This window comes from Gopherus flavomarginatus, chromosome 5 (assembly GCF_025201925.1).
Source record: "Gopherus flavomarginatus isolate rGopFla2 chromosome 5, rGopFla2.mat.asm, whole genome shotgun sequence".
Lineage (NCBI taxonomy): Eukaryota > Metazoa > Chordata > Testudines > Testudinidae > Gopherus > Gopherus flavomarginatus.
This window is the reverse complement of record NC_066621.1, coordinates 75,645,125-75,667,567: the sequence shown is the minus strand read 5'-3', so window position 1 is coordinate 75,667,567 and position 22,443 is coordinate 75,645,125. Positions and strand designations below refer to the sequence as shown.

The window sequence follows — 22,443 nt, the reverse complement described above, 5'->3', positions numbered from 1 at the left end:
TTACACAACTTTCAATAACTGGAAGTCTAAACTATGTAAGGTTCTTTATGTAGGTTTGCATATCCTTTTTTCTTGGTTGTGTGATACAGCATGGCCAGAGGGCAGCAGGAGAGTGTTAGCAGGGAGCCTTATTCCCTGCAAGGGGAGGAAGGTTTGTTATAGATTAACTAGAGCACCTGAAGCCAATTAGAGCACCAGCAGTCAGTTATGTGATAAATGCCCCCCCTGATTCAGCCAGACAGTGTGGGAGTTAGAGCAGGAAGGTTTGGTTGGAGCACAGAGCAGTTTGAAGGAGTTGGAGAAGAGAACAATATTGGAGAGACAAAAGGAAAGTTTGGAGGAGTGCTGCGGTGGGCTGAGAAATCCAAAAAGAAACCCTAGGTAAGGGGCACCTGGCTTGTGTAAAAGGAGGGCAAGAAGCCCCTACCCAGGCTGAAGGGCAGGGGAGGGAACTGCTAGTTCAAGTGGTTCACCACAAACCTCAGGGCCCCTGGGTTGGGACCTGGAGAAGAGGGTGGGCCCAGGTCCCTCCCTCTCCACTCCCCTCCTCAAGGACACTAGTGGGGTAATTAAAATGGTGCCCTGAACCTTCCCCAAAGAAGAGAAAGTGCAAGACCCAGCATAACAGTACTGGCAATTTGCTGCAGTTGGTTATCTGTTCAATTATGGTCTAAACATAGGTTTAGTATTTAAAAATGCTGCCCTGCCCTGATACTAAGACATGAATCACCATATACCTTCCCAGCTCAGTTATGATATTTGTATAAGTGAAGTAGCTGATCTTACAAAGATACATGCTAATGCCCGCACATGTGCTGGGTGGCAAGACTTGATTCTAGCTCTACTAAATCACAAAAAGTATGCTATAAGGGAGGATGTAAAATAAGCTCTCCCTACTTACATCTGCCAAGGACACACTAGCTGCAGCTTCTCGCATCTTCCCTCTTGGCCGAAAATGGCGAACCGTGGCCACTGGGAGATGCAGGCAGCTGTGGAAACAAACTGTCTGGTGGCCCACCAGCAGATACACTGATGGGCCTCAGGTTGCCCACCACTGCCTTAGACTTATGAACTCTACCATTTCATGATCACTTTCACCTAAGCTACCTTCCACTTTCCAGTTCTCAGCGTGTTCCTCCTTCTTTGTCAAAAATCAAATCTAGAACAGTCTAGTCCCTAGTAGCTTTCTCCACCTCCTGAAATAAAAACATACAAAATAATCAAAGCTGTATTGGAAATTTTGGGTGTTGTTGCAGGGAATGCCTGAGATGGTTTCACTAAAAAGAGGTATAGAAGCAAGTCACTACAAGAAGTTTATTTAAACCAAATCAAACCATAACAGGGCTGTGTGTAAAAGAAAGTTCATCAGGCTTCTTTCAGTTTCCCTAGCCTAAGCACCAACATCTTTATTTTCTCTTTGTAATAGAATATCATGGAGATGATGCAAAACACTGCATATGCCTGGCCACAGAGTTATAAGAGGAGGACTCTGACTTCAATTGGAATAGAATCAATGTTATTTTTGCCATTTTGAGCCTAAAATAAGTGACTAAGCGCTGGATACTATGGAGGCTTTGCAGATTCATGTGAAAAATAGAAAATATCTTTAAAGTGAAGTAAAAATATGAACTTGCTTTTTCCATTTCTAAATTTAATATTATTTTTCCAAGTTTAGTTCAAGAAAAATGGACAGGTCACACACTGTGATGAACAAGTGGGAAATGACTGCAGAAGAGGATCTGGGAGTTATAGTGGATCACAAACTAAATAGGAGTCAAACAATGTAATATTGTTAAAAAAAAAAAAAATTCCGGAATGTATCAGCAGGAGTGTTGTAAACAAAACCTGAGAAGCAATTCTTCCACTCTACTCAGCATTGATAAGGCCTCAACTGGAGTACTGCGGCCAGTTCTGGGCACCACACTTCAAGAAAAGTGTGGACAAATTGGAGAAAGTCCAGAGGAGAGCAACAAACATAACTAAAGGTCTAGAAAACATGACCTATGAGGGAAGATTGAAAAAAATAAGGTTTGTTTAGTCTGCAGAAGACTAAAGGGGGATATAACAGTCTTCAAGTACATAAAAAGGAGGGTGATAAATTGTTCTCCTTAACCACTGAAGATAGGATAAGAAATACTGGGCTTAAATTGCAGCAAAGGGGGTTTAGGTTAGACATGAGGAAAAACTTCCTAAGAGTAAGGATAATTAAGCACTAGAACAAATAACCTAGGGAGGTTGTGGAATTTCTGTCACTGGAAGATTAAGAATAGGTTAGACAAATACCTGTCAGGGATGGTGTAGATCAGGAGTCAGCAACCTTTCAGAAGTAGGGTGACCAGACAGCAAATGTGAAAAATCGGGACAGGGGGTTGGGGTTAATAGGGGCCTATATAAGAAAAAGACCCCAAAATCGGGACTGTCTCTATAAAATCAAGACATCTGGTCACCCTATTCAGAAGTAGTGTGCCGAGTCTTTATTCACTCTAATTTAAGGTTTTGTGTGCCAGTAATACATTTTAACATTTTTAAAAGGGCTCTTTCTATAAGTCTAATATATAACTACTGTTGTATGGAAAGTAAATAAGGTTTTTAAAACATTTAAGAAAATCCGCTCGCGTGCTACCTTTGGCACACATGCCATAGGTTGCCTACTCCTGGTTTAGATAATACTTAGTCCTGCCATGAGTGCAGGGGACTGGACTAGAAGACCTATCAAGTTCCCTTTTAGCCCTACATTTATAGGACTCTAACAGAGAGCAGCTTTGAACAACTTTTACTTATTCACAGACAAACAGGTAAGCCACCCACATCATTCAGCCTGATTATCAACAGCTTTAAGCTGCAAACTCAGCTGAATGTGGACACCAACGTTTTTTGGTTCAGGCTCGAATCAAATGCAAATTTCCACATAATACAATGACTGTAGCAGAAATGCAATTATTTGGAATAGTGAAATGTGTAATTTAGGGCAAAATCCTGCAGCCTCAGGAATGTTTGTCTCTGAGTTTTGGTGTGCATATGAAATAGGATGTCCAATCCAGAGTTCAGTTCCAGAGTTCTGATTCAGGACCATCTCTAGTTTGTATACCAAAGTGAGGTCCAGAGGATGAATTCACAAAGTAATCACCAGGATTGATATTAACCGCGCTCCCCCCACCGCACAGGGCAAGTAAAAGATCTATGCACAATTTTATTCCTACTTAAGCCCTCCATATAGAGACTAAAGTGGTGTGTGAAGTCTCTCTGCTGGCCTCTTGCACAGGGGCAAGTTTCACATATTGTGAATAATTAAAAAGATTTCCAAGGTTTTGTCTGTTTGGCAGTTTCTTTTGAAAGAACTGTTGGTGCTGATGGGAAATATCACTAGGAGGCATAAAAGCCTGGTTTTTGCATTCATACTACCAATACAATTGTGAGTGCACCATGCAACACACTGAAGTGTGATTCTACTCTGGAAAAAAGTGACTGTAAAAATGGCAACTTCTTACTGCATGTATAATGTTGACAGACCCCGGTTGCCTGTAGGATTGAAACTGGGACCTCTGGAGCTCAATGTATGAGACTCTACTGCATGGGCTAAAAGCCAACTGATTCTTAGCTAAGGCTGTAGAGCAGACTCATTAATATCTGTCTTTTGCTAAGTGATCGTGGTGCCACTAGATGAGAGAGAACATCATACCCAAGAGGTGTGTGGGTTACACATGCATTCAGAATTATACCTGCCTTTAAACCACTAAAGATTTTTCTGCTCTTTTCTACTGCTAACTCTGTAGAACCAAACCAATACAATATTGTGAGCTGAATCCGCTTTTCTTTTGTGCATAATCAACAGAAGAGTTTGCCAAGTTCCAATCTGTACACCTTGTTAACGTAAATGGGTCTGCATAGATATCATGGAGGGCATAGTTTGACCTGCAAACATTTTTTATTATGTTCAATTAAGAATAGAATCAAGCTTGATTCTAAAGTCTCAGATTGAGGTTGAAGGGTTGGCAGTGAGGTGTGGGGGGGACCTCTGATATTGAAAATCTGAAATTGATAATACATTTGATACTGAAATTGTTGAGTCATTAACATGAAACACCACAATTTTACAGCCACTTTTTGGAGAGTAGATGCACCTTGTGTTCAGTGGGGAGAGAGAGAAAATGGTCTAATCTACTGTATACATAATTACAGGTAACTTCATAGTCTGTATGTACATATGCATACACTCACAACGTACACAATGCACTCAGATGAGCAAAGTTTTGTGCATGCCTACATCCAACACTGCCTTATGCCCCATCCTACAAAAACAAAAAATAGAAAATATTTCAAAACTATGAAATCTGGTGCCATCTATCAGGTTGTCCAGATAAAGGGCTGCTTTCCAGTGGATCTTCTCTTCATTTGGAACATTTATTCCTTCCATCTCTACAGAGTGGTTATTAACATAAACAGATAGTAGCTGCTATGGAATGAGGAGAGAAAAGAACAGCTGGGTGGGAGGAGAAAAGTTATAAAACCAGATTTGTCTTTGTCAGGTCCACTGAATAAATACTGCTAATGGGGTTTCCAGCTCCTGAGAGTCTCCTAAAGGTCTTGTTTTCGGGACAAAGTCACCATGGGGGAGTTGCCAAGAATAAACCATGATTTAAAAATAAAGATCATTCCTCTCTAGTTTAGAACAGCTCATAGCATCATAATTTCCCACAGACTTGAGTGAGATGCTCCTTCTAAAGATATTTCCGTTCTAGGGGGATTCCCCTTCAAAGATTCAAGCATGTTATTACAGAGTCACTATATGAGAGTCCTATGAGAAAATTACAACCGTGACATTGCCTCGTGAGGTATCTCTTCTCATTCTCCATGGGACTGGGAGAAAATGAGAACTGTGGGTGTTGCACCTCTCGGAATCTGGTGCATTTTTCACTAATTTCATTCTAATCTATATAGATTTTTATATCAGGCTCACCACATTATCTGAATGCCTTCCAGTAGTTCATTAAGCAACGTGACTAAAATCCATCACATGTTTGCTCTCTCATCCAGTCCCCAGAGGGAGGAGTGTGTTCAGTAGAATGTTATTATGGAATTTATTTTTATAACATACACATGTTGCTACATGTTTATCTTAGAGAAGGCCAGGTCAAAGAACTGCGCCTTTCTCTTAGAGCAGAAGGTTGAGAGGATTGTGATGGTCCTCAATTCTTGTGGGGTGGTCCACAGACTTGGGGTGGTCTTTGAAAAAGTGCTGACTCCTGCACAGATGAGTATTACCCTTAATGTAGGGAGTTCCATTGTGCCAGAGGAATATGATTGTCCAACAGAGTCTTCATCCTGAGCTTTAGGCAATCTTTTAGATATCCTGGGCCCAGGCCATTGCCACCTTGAAAATAAGGACTGAGATCTTGAACCTGATGCGATATTCAATGGGAAACCAGTACAGAGAACATAGCACAAGTTTTATGAGCGAGGGTAGCCTGTGCTGCTAAGGAGATGCATTGCCGTGTTCTGTGGTAGTTGCACTTTCCTAAGTGCTGAAGGCTTCATGCCGAGGTTTATCACATTGCTATCTTTCAGCCAGGAATTGACAAAGGCATGAATAACTGAGGCCAGGTCACTGTTCACCAGGATGGAATGGAGCTCCTACCTAACTAGGGATGGTAGAAAGCATTATTCTCTGGTGCTGCTCTGTGGAAGCCTCATGTCACTGAGAAAGGAATCTAGGAGCAGACCTAGGCTACAGACTGCGTTGACCATGACTGAGTGTCTACTTTCAACCAAAGGACCTAGTATCTCACTGTCTTCGTTAGTGTTTCTCGGATAACTTATCCATTAAGGATGTTTCTTCCTCTGAAGAAATTCAGACTGCAGGAGCTAAAGTCTCCTCCTATTTTGCCTGCATAATAGAGTCATATTAGAGGTATAATTAGAAGAGATAAGAAATTGGAGAGATGAAGTAGTTCTGAGAATATGGGAAACAAGCTTGTTCTGACTGGAGCTATAAGAAACTTAGTGTTTTGGTTACACTTTGCAAAAACACATTTACCAAAATTTTGCAAAAAACGCTAGTTCTTGCTATATGTCAAGTACAGCAAGAGTACTTCTCTGGTCTATTACAACAATTCCTGAAGGTAAATTCTGAAGTTCTTAGTTAGGACCCTCTGCCTCTCCCCTAAAAAGCAGCTTTAATACCCAGTCACAACTCTTAAAGATTTCTGCATTTGACCCTTATTACCTAATCTTAGTTAAAGATGGCATCAATATTGCCTATGTAGCTATGTAACTAAAAAGAGATGTTGACTTTTTTGGAGAACTGGGGCTATAAACACAGTAGGACTCACTCCTACACAATCTATCCCATCCATCATGAGCAAAATGCAGGGTCATGACTTCTTCAGCATCGCTCCAGAAAGTCTAACATATGTATTCTGTACAGACAAATACAGTAGGTCATATTTTAATTGGAAATCCAGGTAGCTGACTATTGATCACTCTTTCATTTCTACTATACTTTAGTAATTAGCCTTCACCTCACTGCAAGAAAAAGAGTTCCGCTTTTAAGTGCAGTTTCTCAGGGATAGCAGAATATTTACTTTATGAAAAAGGACAGAATACAGCTATGCTTGGGAAATGTTTTAATCCAATGATGGGCTTCAGTCTTTGCCCTGTCACAGACATAATACCAAATATTTCATTTTTGGCAATACTTTTCATTCTGTGAATGAATTTTCACCCTCCAGAGGACTAACACACTAAAGGTAGACTGGATTAACATGGGTTGTGTTTATACTCAATGTAAGTCCATTGATTTCGGCTGAGTTGCAACAGGGATAAATTTGACCCAATATTTTTATCTCCTTTCATTTGCTAAAGTAGATGCAGACAGTAAATCCTAAGGTAGGATTTGCTACTTACAAGTGCCATGTAATTTATGGGATTCTATAAGCAGTGATATTAATGCCCATGATAGCCAGAGAGGTACAATGATTCATTTTGCTTATATCATGTATGAGTGCTCTTACAGTATTGTTTTCATTCTTAATTCCAGCTAATCATTCTAAAACTTTGTTAGTATAAAAACCTGTATTTATGTGACCACTACTGAATTCAGACTGACACCCTGTTTTCCCACAAAACTCTGACCAAGTGTGTACCATGAGTTGTGCATACATCAATAAAATAAAGGAATCATTACTCTTTAATCCGTTATGCTATTAAAATGCGTGTATCAGGATTGTCAAATCTTTTCATACTTTTATTTCTTGTACTACCAGAGCTCATTCCTTTTGTAGAAATGGATTATGAATGTCACGGAAGAGGCCAATACTCATTACAGAAGAATTTATGCAGGCTGAGTGTATGATCTGGTATTGCATAAATAGATACCAAGTTTAGAAGTAATACTTCTAAAGGTACAACATAAAGGGGATGAGGTCTAGTGATGAAAGAACAGAATTGCAGGTCAGCAGTTCTGGATTCTGTTCGTGGTCTTGCCATTGACTCTGGTCACTTGTAACGCAAAGCAAATTTCTCTGCCCCAGTTTCCCTATCTGTATATTAGGGATAATGTGCACCTAATTTAATTGATCTTCATAGTTACCTTGGACAAGAACTGGTCCCCTTACTGGGATCTCTGTCTAGGCATTATCACACTACAAGTAGATAATAAAGTAACTAACCTTGGAAAAGTACCTTGAGAATATTGGGTCATAGCTCCTGTTGACTGTACTATCATAGAAAGTTTAAAATATCTTTTATGTTTAAATGAGATCTATACTTGATTGTGCCTGTTCACGATTTTTTATAACCAGAAAATTTAGGAGCATGATGGTTAAGATAGACGTATAGGGACTGATTTTTAAAAAAGGAATAATCTAAATATACTGCATATACAGATATACAGCACATTCTGTGGATATAGCAGATGTACAGACTTATCAATGCATTTCACTGTATGCCATATCACCAATATATTGTCTACCAAACAGGAAAATATTTCCTATGAAACAAAACATACACTTGTTTCATCATGTTGCTAATTCCATATGGGTAGCAATGTCTATAGTTAAGGTCATCCATCACTTTTCATTGTAAGACCCTGTTTTTCAGTAGTATATGCACTTTACGAGAACATAAACCATTTGGGTTGAAATGTCATATGCTGGGTATCTGCTTAAGGCAGATTTTTTGGGAAAGTTTCAGCTAAAACAGTTCAGCTGTTGAAAAGTAGGTTAGGAAAAATAAGCTTTGCCCATGTAAAAAAATTAATTCTTACCACCATTTCATTGAGAAGTTTTAATGTCTTAATGCTTTTGAGACAGGACTTGAAACTAGAAATTAAACACTATCATAGTGCATACACATAAGGGGGCTGAATTTAGGTTGCACAGGAGATATTAAATCTGGCTTTTCCTAACTTTTCAGTGCTTAACTTTGATATTTCATCCAAAAATACATTATAAGAACATTATAAGCAAATTCATTTAACACATCTCCTAAACCACTCAAAACAAAAATTTATCTTACAATGCAGAAGTTTCCTGTGCTATACGGATGGGCTTGACCCTGCAAAACTTTATTCACATGAATAAACTATATTTTCACAAGTAGCCCTACAGAAGCAAATGAGCGCAACCAGGAATTTTGAAACTACATACCTGAAAGGAGATATTTCTAGGTTTGGCCTGTATTATGCAGGAGGTCAGATTAGATAATCATAAAATTCCTTCTGGTCTTAAAATCTGTAATACAAAGAAGTGTATTCTACAGATAGAGAACTTTCAAAAGTGGGACAAGGTATATATTTTCAAGGATGGAGTGGGGAGGTAGGGCAAGATAGTGAAGCAGTGCTCTAGTCTTTCACCTTTAGACAACTGTGTCCAAATCCTGGCTTAGGTCAAAGTACTTAAGAGTTTAGCTGTTATGGTCCAAACTTAGTCCCTATTTGTTCAAATTACAAAACCACTACAGGATTGGCAGCTCCTTCTGAATGACCTGTGTCTGGTTTCATTAGAATAAATGGGAGTTATTTCAACTGGAGCATGATCTAATTATAAGAGAGGACCAGAAATAATAAGGGGATGCAGATAAGGACCAAGATACTCTGGCTGACTTGTATGTGAAAACTACATGCCACATGGAACTTAAGTGGGTGGAAGTGGTGCATTAATATTAAATTCACACACCAGAAAAAAAACAAAACAACTGAAAGGTGCTGAAATGAACATAACTCCTAGGCAACAGAAATGAATAGGTAAGTCTAACTTACCTTGTAAAACATGACAGTCTGTTTTACTGAAGAAAAATGTTAATACATACTTTACGCACCCCTCAATACATTTCATTGGGTACAGCACCACAAAACCCATTATTGAATGCTGAGCTGCCTTAAAGAAACACACACTAGTATATTCTGAGCAAGTCTATAATTTTGAGGGCGAGAGAGAGAGAGGGGTAAAGCATTGAATGGTCTTTAAAGGTCATATTAATGTTTTAAGTGCATAACTTATGTAAAAGACAGCTGGTAACTTTGTGAGGACTCTCATATCAATGATAGTGACAACATCAGCAGAACAATGAGTAGAAACTTTGCAACCCCTGTGTCATATTACCTTTTAATTTCTAGAAATGTTTCCCTGTGGAATGTCATTAAAACCTCAGTAATGTGGACAAACTAGTATTGCTATGTCAACAATGAGACAACGTAGTTTTCAGAGAAGGTACTATTAAAATCTCTCTCCAGTTCAGTATCATGGAGTTTGGACGTAATAGAACTGTACAAAGTTTCTTACAAATTCCCCAAAATAAATGGATCGCTGCTGGTTTCCTATTTAATTACAAACCATACATTTTTGGTCACTTCGGAGTTGACACAAAGCCTTTTACATATTAGATGGTTCAAACCCATCCCATTAACCTTCTGGGGCCTCTAATTCCTCATTATAATTCTTTAAATTTAAGACAGAAAAATGTAAATGTAATTGGTAAACTGCATCAACTGACAATAACTGATGCTTTAAAAAAAATAAATAAATAAAACTTTACTAAACACCCTGTTTAGAAACAATTCTGTTCACTACTTACCTCTAGGGAGTCATTTGGTACAGACAGTCTGGAAAAATGGTGTTCTTTCTTACCTTTAAAGATAAGCTAATGCATAAAATTATGTTCACTATTTGTGACATTATTTCAACTCTTGACTGGAGTCTGCAAAAAGAGACTCTGAATCCTCCACCTTAATCCAGGTTTGACTGTTGTTTTCAAAGGAGTGTCAGGGAGTAAATGTACCTAAATCCCCTTGACATGCAATTGGAATTATATTCTAAACTACCTCAGGCTCCTTTGGAAACCCCAGTTACATATTAAAATAATTAAATTCCACTTCTTTAGGTACTTTTTATTGGTTCACAGATGTAGCACCACTTATAACAATTCTCACACATATTAAAGAACCAAATGAGCAGTAAACAAGACTTCAAAGACAGTGGATATAGCATGACAATTGCACACAGACACGAAACATTTGAAACTTGACCTTTCTTCCCCCCAAACTAACATACCTAAATAAATACATAAAACCATACACCTCTATCCCCATTATTTCTATCACAATACTGCCTTAATGCTTAAAATGAGGCCTTTGTATCATTGCAGTAGACACTATCCTTCAGCCTGTACCCTTGAACGATCTAAAAAACCCAGCCCAATTCCAGTATTTCATAGTAACAAGTTTGTCCACATCCAACTCAGTTTTGTTGTTCTGTCTGGGGGACAGTTCAGGTATGGCCTCAATACACTCCCCCTTCTCCCTCCTGAGGGAAGAGTGTTTAATCAAATATCGGAACCCATACTTTTGGAAGTTACTACTAGATATTTTGCATGACTAGTTAAAAGTATGCCCTAAATCTACCATTTTTCAATAAAGAAAACAGGCTAGGAGATTTAACTGTTCTCCAGAGACAAAAATTGGGGATTGGCCTGGAATACCACGTCTATAAAAGGTCACTTGGTTTGAGAAGGTGGCTGACCCTGACCTGTTACTCAGAAAAAAATGAAAGCCCTTCTGCAAGTGGACTATAGTAAGATTTTTTTATATCTCTGCATTAGTCCTTGCTGAATATATCTGAATTAATGTATCTCCATCATAACATTGCTGTTAGAAATGGAAGCAAAAAGCTTAGCCCTAAATGGACTTTTTGTGATCACATCAACCAGGTAAGAGAATAAAACAGCACAAACTATTTCACGATGCAGTAAAACAAACCTCAAGCCTCTCCTACCCAAAAATTAGTGAAGAGAAAAGTATTTGTGTAGTATAAGATGGTGTTTTTCATGAGTGAAAACTAAATGTAGCATGCTTGGAAAAGCAGCAGTGGAAATACCTATGTTTGACGGAGTCTTGCACATTTATGGAATTTATATTTTTGCAATTCAGTGAAGCTCTGAGCACATGCATACAAATCAATATAGGCCAAATCCTGCAGTCCTTAAATCAGGCAAAACCGCCATTGATTCTAGTGGGAGCTCAGTTAAAGTCAATGGGAACTTTGTCCACAAGATCTGGTCCTGTAGTTACATTTTATTTGTCCTTGCCACCTTCATTATGATAGTTTAGAACATGCATTATCCCAGAAGAGACTGATGAAAGAGCACATGCCATCCAAAGGAAGGCTGGTTCAAATTCTGACTGGTTTTTCTACATTTTATATAATCAGCTCAAATTCTGCTTACCTTTCTCATGGAAGTAGTTAGATTGACTAATGGGATTACTGATCTGAATAGCAAACAGTAATTGGCTCATCTTTATCATCCTGCTGTATTTTCTACAAATACAAGTCATCTTTTTCACACATATGCTTCTGCACTATACCAAGGAACCTAGTATTAAAGCACATTAAGAACAGTTATTTCCATTGCATCTGGAACCTTTGTTGTCAGTCTTAGAAGAGAGGCTAAGGATGCTAAGCCACTGTCTCAAACCTAGGCCTAGACTGAAGTTCTTGATGCACTGTGCTGATACAGAAAGAGACACAGCAATCCAAGCTTGCCTTACACAGCCACCATTCAGTGGGTATGGATGCTGAGTCAGTCTCTCAAGCCTAGCAACTATCTCGCCTTCTGCATCTGCTCTGTGCATATATAGAGAACTTCAGCCTAGGGCTTCTAACTGCACGTTTATCATTAATGCTTACATTTATTTAGGAGAAAACGCCTATTTTAAAAGATGTATGCATTAGAGGCATACCATTCAGGCCCAATTCAAGAGTCTTTATAGGAGAGCTGTAATTAGACCTACAAGAAAAATAGGGAAGTTGGTTAATTAAATGCCTTTTTGTCAAGATATAATTCTTCCTGAAAGAGTTTTACAATAGCTTGCACATTTTCTAGAAGGCAACAGGATATTTCTACTCTAACCATCAAAATTCTCACATCAATTAGTGTGGATTTAGCAAAAAAGATTGGATTGATCCATAGAGATGTAAGACCAAGATGGTCCTTCCGGTACACATGATATTCTACTCTACAGTTTAAAATCATAGAATTACATGACCATTTTGGAAAGGATATTTTTCTGTCCTTTTAGTTGCTCTGTGTCACTGCATGGTCATCAGTGTCAAGAGCATGAGTGACTAATGGGCCAAACTCAAACAATACAGACATTGGTCATTTCATATTTAGTTGAATAAAATTGCCTGGAAGTCACACTATAGATCTCATGAAACCTTTGATCAGATTTTCATTACTTCTCAGTTTCGGAGAGGTCAGAAACACTGCACTATATTTCCTGGCAGTATTTTGGAACCTCCATTTCTGAGGAACACACCAGGCAGTGCAGAGGCATGCAAGAATTAACACAAATAAACTAAAAGGTTAACTGAACTCATCTCAAGTTTAAAGTGTGAGGTTCATTTTAGTTCAAGATTGGACCCAGGTTTACATCTACTTATATTTGATGATAAAAAAAAGTATGTTACCTTGAATAATAAAAAGACAATGGCCAAAAGCCGGAAGCCCTTACTCAGGCAAAACAGTGACTGAAATCAAGGAAGTAATTAGTAAACAAAACTGAGTGAGGACTTTAGGATTCTATTTAGAATAATGCCTATATATATTAGCTTGTACAAACTTTACCCATGCAAGCAGTTCAAAGGGATAGTCATAAGCATGTACATAACTTTCATATTTGAAGGACTAGCACTTCACTTTTTACCATTATGTTAATTAAACTAGTTACTTTTTATGCCTTATTTACCTGGGTCTCTAATGAGATTAGACCAATCAGTGTCAGTTTCTTTTACATTCAGTTTCACTTTCTGGTTCTCACTCTCACTAAATGTCCTGATCCAGCAAAGCTCTTAACCACTTGCTTAAAGGTAAGCACAAGATTAAATGCTTGGCTGTATCAGGGCCTATGCTGTGGAGACTTCAAACACCACAAGGAGGGTAGTACTTTAATTTAAAAATGAACAACATTTCTCTTTCTGTGTGCATGCACTCACAAAAGTTTAAAATTCTCACTGTCCTGGAGTCTATTTACAGTTCAAAAGAGTCAGTTAAAGGTTTACATACTTGTTTACACTTTACCATGATTAACTCTACCACTTTATTGTCTCCTTTTCCCTAAATGTGTCACACTCTGAATCCTTCCATTAAACACCGCAACATCATAGTTTAACTATGTTCTTTTGATAATAAACATGAGATAAATATACCATTTGTAATAGTCTTCCTCATTTTGCAATAGTAAAATCTTCCCACCATGGGCTCTGTGCAGTGTGGTCTCCTGGGACAAAGTTAAATATAGATAAATTTACCATTGCAATCACTCCAGAACATTGTCAATATTCCTAAGAGCCACTTGTTATCTGAGGAAGATTCAGTAGTTCTAGCTTAGAGGTTGGCAATCTTTCAGAAGTGGTGTGCCGAGTCTTCATTTATTCACTCTAATTTAAGGTTTTGCATGCCAGTAATACATTTTAATGTTTTTAGAAGGTGTCTCTCTAAGTCTATATAATATAAACTCAACTACTGTTTGTAAAGTAATTAAGGTTTTTAAAATGTTTGAGAAGCTTCATTTAAAATTAAATTAAAATGCAGAGCTCCCTGGACCAGTGGTCAGGACCTGGGCAGTGTGAGTGCCACTGAAAAAAAATCAGCTTGTGTGCCACCTTCAGCAAGCGTGCCATAGGTTGCCTCCCCCTGCTCTAGATTTAGATTGAGGATAAGAGTGTTTTTGATTGCTCTGATGGAATCCGTTGAAAAAACAGGATATTATTTGCATAACCACATTAAAATGACTGGCAGTTTTCCTTCATGAGGGCAAAACAAACTTTCTGACAAAGATAATAGCTTAGCAACCCTTTGTGGTAACTGGAACACCAGCAACAGAAATATTTACACAGTTTTTAATAGCACTTTAGGACTTAGCTATCTAGATGGCTGGAGGAATTTTTCTGTACTTCTAAAAATGGATGCCAGACAAAGGGTCTGAAAAGAAAAAAATTGCAGTAACTTTTTGGAATTAAGTATAGTGACTACAACAGAAAATTTTGGCACTCAGTGCCACTGCCCAGACTCTGAAGATTTAGTCTTTGTAAGCTGCAGTTTGTGAATTTGTTGAATATCATTTTAAATATTCTATTGAATAGTATCAGTGGTCAGAATTTCCAATTGATATCAGTATTGCAATTATGTTCTAGTCTGAGTATAAGGAAAGTCTTGTGAACTAGCAAAGGTTAAGTTTCTCAGTGTAACCACTGCCACAAATGGAAAATAGCAAAGAGCTGAGAAGGCAACATGCATTTATTTGATAGTGAGTAAAAATACAAAGAGGTCTAAAGAACCTCTTAAATTCCACATTTGATACTTATTATCTAGGTCATTAAATATATCAAATATACTTAGATTACACATACACAGTTTATGCTGCAGAAATAGTACATATACAGGACTAGTCAGTTATTAGAGAATGATGATGGTTTAAGGCCAGGTTATGACATTTTTCCAACCCCCTATCCCCCCCACACCCCTCCACACACACTGGAGAGAAATTACACAGATAACTAAAGTCAGTGGGACAATGTGTGTGAATATCATTATGCCCCCTGCAGAAGAAACATACCTTTAAGGGTACTTAAATATTAAGCACATGCTGAAGTACCCTCCTGAATAGGGATAAACTTAAGCATATCTTTAATTGCTTTCCTAAATTGGAGTCTATGGAGAGGAAAGGGTTTTGCAATCTGGTCCTTAAGGTGTAGTGGTTTAGACATGTCACTATTTACCTACAGCTACCCACAGAATTTTATCTGAGATACTGAAGTTCTTCCTATTCTGAGCAGAGAAAAGCAATGTTTATCTCAGATATTGTGTTCAGTGAGGGCAAATGCTGATTTTTGACTGCTGACCACCACATGACAATATTAAAGTACAGGTGGATTTGAAAGCACCTACGGTGATTTACTGAGATACATGGTATCTCTCTCAAATATGAGAGAAAGACTTGAAGGTACAACTCTTGTGCATCATAGGACTGCTCTTTGTCATAATTGTGAGTTGACAGGCTTTAACTCTGTCTTCAGAGGGTTGTTCAATACAGAGGAGATCACAGTTTTCCTTGGATGAAGGCCTTGCTACCCTGCAGTGGAAGAGAGGAGGTTGGGAGCTAATCACAAAAGAAAGGCTGAAATCCTAAACCCATTATTCATGCAACTAGTGTAATAATGGTTTGTAATTTAAATGTAAGTATCTAATCAGCTTTGATCATGAGCACCAAATGCTGCATTACATAGGTATTCAATCCCATGCTGAAATTCAGCCAAGTTCAAGTACCACTGGTATTTTGCAAAAAACATTTTTCTTTGGCTGCAGATCCGGGTGTGGGAAAGTATTTTACCATTTTTTCTCCTGTGCCATTAATGTAATTAAACCAAAAGTGGTAGATGGAGAAATGCAATTTCATTATACAGTCTCCATGCTCCTGCTATAGACACTTCCTTTTCTGGAAGTATAGTACTTGCAAAACTTACGTTTCTCTGTAGAACATCATATTAAGAATCCAATCTACCAGACACTTATGTGCATTACTCATGATGTGAGTATGGTTCTCTACTGAATCTCAGGGAAGGATGCTGAAACAGATGCAAATCCAGATCATCTGGAGAGGAATTAATAATTTTTAGAAAAAAAAATCAAGCAGTAGCATGGAGAAAATGCATGTTCTTGCTGTCTCAGGCCTATTATGGGATAGGGAGTAGTCCAATCAGCACAGCCAAGAAAAGCAAATTATCTTATCACTGCTTGCTATGAAGACATTTAGTACAATATGCTGATAGAGTGTTGTGTTTGTCTGCTCAGCAACAAGACAGTTCTTGTTCTGTCTCGTTTACTTCATCCTTGCTCTTTAACTTATCCTTGTGCTAGACTGTGTGGAGTGTGTGTCGGGGGGAAGAATCAAATCCACGTTTGTCTACTAAGCCTTTCCATCATGGCAAAATTTACTGAAAGTGAAAAAAGGTGGGACTCCCTTGCTTATTTCAGATGAATGAAGGTGGCAAGGGAGGAATTGTTCCACATAGGCTGAAAAAACTTCTCCACTGATAAAGGTCTCAGTTGGAGAATTGTGTCCAGTTTTGGGTGACATTTCAGGAATGATGTGGACAAATTGGAGGAAGTCCACTGGGGAGCAACAAAAATAATTAAAAGGGTTTAGAAAACATGATCTATGAGAAAGATTAAAAACTTGGATGTATTTAGTCTGGAGAAGAGAAGACTGAGTGGAGAGACATGATAATAGTTTAGGCACATAAAAGGTTGCTACAAGGAGGAGGGTGAAAAATTGTTCTCCTTACCCACTGAGGATAGGACAAGCAGCAATGGTCTTAAATTGCAGCAATGGAGGTTAGTTAGATATTAGGAAAAACTTCCTAACTGTCAGGGTGTTTAAGCACTGGAACAAATTTCCTAGGGAAATTGTGGAATCTGTTTTTGGACGTTTTCAAGAACAGGTTAGCCAAACACCAGTCAAGAATGGTTTAGTGCAAGGGACTGGACTAGATTACCTACTGAGGTCCCTTCCAGTCCAATGATTCTATCATCATGTTTGGCTATGAGAGGCCTCGCACTCCAGCAGCCTTTATGGTCCTGTTGTGAAAAAGACCACCATCCAGTTAATTTGAATCAGATAGCCTGAGGCAATCTTTATTGATAAAACAAGATTACAAGTATGCATACAGGAAGAGACAGCGTAACCTCACGCAAGAGGTAGGCTGCTCTGCCCTTTACAATTTTTACCAAGCTTATAAAGGTTAAAACCGCAAAACGTTATATTGATTACACAAGTTATTTGCCTTTTTTGGTAATTAATATTGCAAATCAGCAGGTTATTTACTGTAAGTTTAGCTTGGGGTATTTCCAGTTATTGTTAATTATGCTGGCTGTTCTATGACCCCTTGGTTGCAATTACATATTGCAAAAGCATAACCATATAGAATATTGCAAATTAGCAAGCTATTTTAACAGATATTCTGTGTTTTGGGCAGTGTTGAGTTGGTTATCTTGTGACCCCACCTTGTGATCTACTTTATGCAAGCAAAGCTACTATGTTTGCCTATAGCTGAACTGGCCTCCAAGGGACCCCTTGTCCCCTTCTAGTTCCTCTTTGGTTAGTGTTCCATACCCTGCTTTCCTCATATCTAGTTTCTCCACACCCAGTGCACACCCAGTGCCACAATAATACAAATTTCTTTGAGAACTAAAACCATGGCTTTTATTTTGCATTTATTTAGCTTGCATGGGCCTGTAAACTAATAAAGCTAAAAGCATATAATTGTTGCAATATTATATGTTAAAATGACAGATGCTTATATAATGGCAGGGTTCTGCAGCAGGGACTGACAGTTTACTATTTTAATTAAGGCCCTAGTACAGTATCCTACCAGTGACAGCAACCTCCAAAAGGCTTTGGTGGCAAGACAAGATCCCATATAAACAGTTGCAAAGCTCTATCCAACGAGATGGGGGGGAGGGGTTATGTTCCCTTACAGTCCTAATGTGTCATCACTGTTTCCCTCACTTGCCCCCCCAATGGTTTTACATAAAATTGACAGATTAAAATGACTGAGCAATTTAAGACTTCAACTCATGCTAGGATTTCCAACTTAGGTTTTCAGACACAAGTGGTTGGATCAGCTTTTTTTATTCCTTCGATGGGTCACTGGCAGCAGAGATCAAACATGGGACCTTTGCATCTGAAAGCATGATCCTCCACTGCTCAGCTAAACAAACCAGCTCTTAGCCAAGGCTGGAGTAGACTCATCCATTTCTATGTATGGCTCAGCCACCATTATAGGGAGACAGAACCTCGCTGAGCAGATCTAGGTTACATATCCAAATCCAGGGTTTGATTCAGATAAGCATTTAGAAAAATAAGGGCAACTTTTGGAAACCTAGCTGATTTAAGGATTTAACTTCAAATCCACATATCAGACCTAAATAAGAGTGGCCCAGTTTTTTGTCTTGTGGGTGGTCAGTGCTTCTGAAAGTCAGGCCACTCTTGTTTGGGTGCTGATATATTCATTTAGACACCCACTTTTAGGTGATCTTGCCCTTAGAAGGTCACCCATCATCTACATCCCTGGAAAAGCTATAAGCTCTCTTTTGCCACCAAAGGCACCACAGAGACTGCAAAATTACTGACCCTCTCAGAAAATTTGAAAATGACCATTGTTGGTAACTCATAATGCATCGACTTATGGGACAAATCTCAGCTTGTGAAAACTGAGATACTACCAGCTGCCGATCTGGCCCATGAGCTGTATGTAATTAATCACCCTCAATGTGTGTCCTAGGGGTTCTGAGACATGTCAAATGAGCATCTCTACTAGTGAAAATCTATGTAGCTTTGCTGAAGTCAGTAGAGATCCTCTGCTGGTGAAAAATGTGTGTATCTGTGTTTAGGCTGGATCTAAGGGAGTGAAGTGCCCAACTCCTGTTGAAAGTCAGTAGGATTTGGGCATCTAGCTCCTTTTAGGCTAGGGTTTTCAATGAAGTCTTCAAGCAAAAGTTAGGATGTAGGTGGAAAGAGGGTAACAACGAAACCATCATTCCTTGTGTAATTTAATGTGAAAAATGTATATTTGTACTTAGCATTTGCTTTCAGCATGCCAGCTGAGATTTCTTGTAAAATAGAAAATGAAGCTAGTCAAATCTACCTAGTGCTGTAATCTGAATCTGTAACAATTTTGTTACATTTTCTAACAGAAGAATCTGTGTGGCATTTTGTTTAATTTGTTTCATTATCTTAGTCAAGAAATATGACACAACACTTAAGAACGTAAACACTCTGACTTATGATAGTTTGTTGCTATACAAGTAAAAGACTTTTCTCAAAGCCATGGCAGACATGAACATATACAAAGATGTTCTGCATAGCAGAGAAGGCCACACACAAAGTTCTGTGAATTTAATTTTTTTGATTCACATTCCTTTTCTCCCATAAAACCCAAGGTGAGCCATGGCTGTTTTTCTCATAAATGCTGAGAATTCTCAAAGTCTTGCCACTAGTGCCTCATGTATGGAGTGTCAGAAAAATCAGACAAGACCCTATTTTCATATGTAAAAGGGATTAGTGAACTCCCCATAAGAAAAGCTTAGATGAAGTGAATTGTTATGGAGATCTTATTCTCCTATGTTCTAAAGAAAATTCCCTGGTTGCCATCAAACCTTACTCCTAATGCAAACCAAAAAGTCAGCCACAGGAGATATTACTGCTAGAAAAATGCATTCAGAAGGTTGGCATCTATGTCTTGCAGCTGCTAAGCACACACTATGGGTGGTCGGAACTGTTGACTCCTATACTGCAGCAGGCCAGACAGCAAAATATATAACAGCAAAGGAGAAAGGACACAGTCTCCAGTAAACATGTACCTGACCCAAGTTTGTCTGGTTACCGAACCTCTATTTAGAACTAAGGTGACCATACATCCTGCTTTGGCCAGGACAGTCCCTTTTTTAAGCCATGTCCTGGCCATCCCAACTTGTTTTTGGCAAAAGTGAGCATTTGCCCTGTTTGCTCTTGCTGACTTGATCAGGTGGCCTGAGCAAACGGGACAAATGCCCACTTTTTTGACAAAAGTGGGGTGTGGATGAATGTGCAAGGAGACAGGCAGGGCTTAGGCAAGCAACTACGTCAGCCCCAAGCTCGTTCAGGGGACAAGCAGTGCCACCAGCCTCGCACGGGGGAGAGGGGACCCACACTCAGGTAAGTGGCTTCGGCAGGGTGGTGGGAGGGCTTGGGCTAGCCCTACACAGTGTCCCATTTTCCCTTAGGGGTATGGTCGCCCTATTTAGGGCAGAAGTAGTATCTAGAAACATGTGGATGTCAATGGAGCTCTGTGACTTTACACTAGCAGAGGACCTAGCCCTGAACATATGATTTCTAAATAGTACAAAAGTACAAGATATCTATGTTTAGAAGGTTGAAGGAGTGAGAGAGAGTGCAAGATGCTCTCATCTTAATCCTTTAAAACATGGGATCTAGGAATATGTTCTTCCTTCCTTAAAAGGACACTTCCACTATTGAGACTGAAAAGAAATTAGCCAACAATGACATCTGTACATTTTACTTACATAGACAATCAACTTCTCCCTTACTTTTTAGCTACCTGTTTGTTGCATCCAGTCTAAAATTAGACCATTAGTAGTTCTGCTCAGGGACCACCTTGTTTCTTTTTTTTAGGGGACTAGCATAGTTGCAGTGCTATAGAATATATAAATAACAATCCTGTTAGAACATATTTAAATGTCTGTATGTGCCAAGCAGCCCTGTTCCTTCACAGCAAGGAGAGCAAGGGGAAGCTTCTCTACTTTAGCAGAAGAGCAACAGCTGTCCTCCCATGAAACCACTTTACTTTAACCCCCTGGCACATTTTCCAAAAAACATCCTGGTAGTACAAAAGTCAAAAATATAAAGGACCAACATTCCAAATATCTACAATAAAGGGGTTTTCACACTTCTCAGGATAGGAATCATGTTTGCATTTTTATTGTCTATAAAACTGAGCACAACATCAACATTCGTTTAATGAACAACAAGCCTAACAGGATGGTGTCCCAATAGGTTCATGGACAAGCCTTTCATCTCTGGAGACCTGGGTATATCCTAATTTACAGCAGGTCACATGTAAAAGTAAGCTTGGTGGACTCATCCATCTCCTTATCATGCAGGTTAACATAGTCAAGCATATTAGACAGTTTTTCCCTCAAAAAAAAAAATCCAAGGACAGCAGGGATATTGTTGCAGGTAGGAAATGGGTAGTTTCGACAAAGATTTGGAAGGGAGCTTTTGAAATTCTTGCTCATGGCCTTCTTAAAGACATTGAGTCTCACACTGCCATTTTAAAAGGGGAAAAAATAAGTATTAAAAACACCACTAATCTAATTCCACAGTAATTTATCCAGCAGTGCCTGCATTTCTGGTACTGGTACTGGGGGTACGGAAACAAAACCCTGACCTAAAGATCACCAGATATTTTTCCTAAAACTGATGAAAGATGTGTTTTGAGACTGCAAGCCAAGTCTCAGGCCTTCACGGGACTTTTTTGGTTGTCATTAATTTATAACAAGCATCAGCACTGAAGAGAGTTCACCATCTCCGATACCACACTGACAGGCACCTTATAGGAACCCCACAGAGATGGGTCTGTGGGGATATATGCTTTTTAAAATTTTTATTTATTTATTGCAGGCATGAAGGAGATGTGCTTGAGCACAAGTCCAAGCTTCTTTTTATCATAACCTTGTTAGTGCAAGCATTCATTTACTACATCAAGATCTGATGTTTCCCCTGTATAACATGATCTTGACTTCCTATGAAAACTTGTACGTTCTCCTGGAGTTTAACATCCTGAGGCTGAATCCAGCACGTCTTTAAGGGTGGGTAAATATTTATACCACATTGTCCAGAATTTTGCATAGCAACTTCAACTCTTTCTGTCAAGAAAGCCAGTACAGGTCACTCTGCCAATGGCAAGGTTTCTCGATAACTAAACAACACTCACTGGCCACTAATTTATATGTATTATAATTCAGATTTAATAACTTGTGTAGGCCAATAAAATAAACCATTCAGACACCAAATATTAATTTGCTGTGACACTATATTTACATTCAAGTACACAAAGGGTAGTGACTCATGGGAGGACTAGAAGAGGAAGAATAGAGGATGCTTTTCCTTTCTCAATTGTTTAATAGCTCACTGGTTTGATGCAAAAAATTGGAAATCTATTTAGGGTGGGAGATTTTAATCACTGACTTCAATGGGCCAAATGATTAACATCATTCTTTGTTTTCTAATAAAATACATAGAAGAGATGGGACCCAACCCCAAACCTTTGAGCTAAACACACTTAAACTGCACCAGACATTCAGGCCCAGGCTCATCCCTGGTAACTGGAT

General features: G+C 38.8%; 2 long non-coding RNA genes across 2 annotated transcripts in view; one reads left to right on the top strand and one right to left on the bottom strand.

Annotated features, from left to right (window-relative positions):
- Nucleotides 1–316: 316 nt before the first annotated feature.
- The window catches only part of LOC127052190 (uncharacterized), a 48,378-nt gene continuing 26,251 nt past the window's right edge, over nucleotides 317–22,443 (top strand). The window contains exon 1 of the long non-coding RNA XR_007774699.1: nucleotides 317–381. This is a non-coding gene — a long non-coding RNA (uncharacterized LOC127052190). The remainder of the gene's footprint in view (nucleotides 382–22,443) is intronic.
- Nucleotides 8,652–13,764, bottom strand: LOC127052186 (uncharacterized). The gene is made up of 3 exons (XR_007774695.1): nucleotides 13,701–13,764; nucleotides 11,719–11,865; nucleotides 8,652–8,729 (listed from the first exon to the last, which is right to left on the bottom strand). It is a non-coding gene; the product is annotated as an uncharacterized LOC127052186 (long non-coding RNA).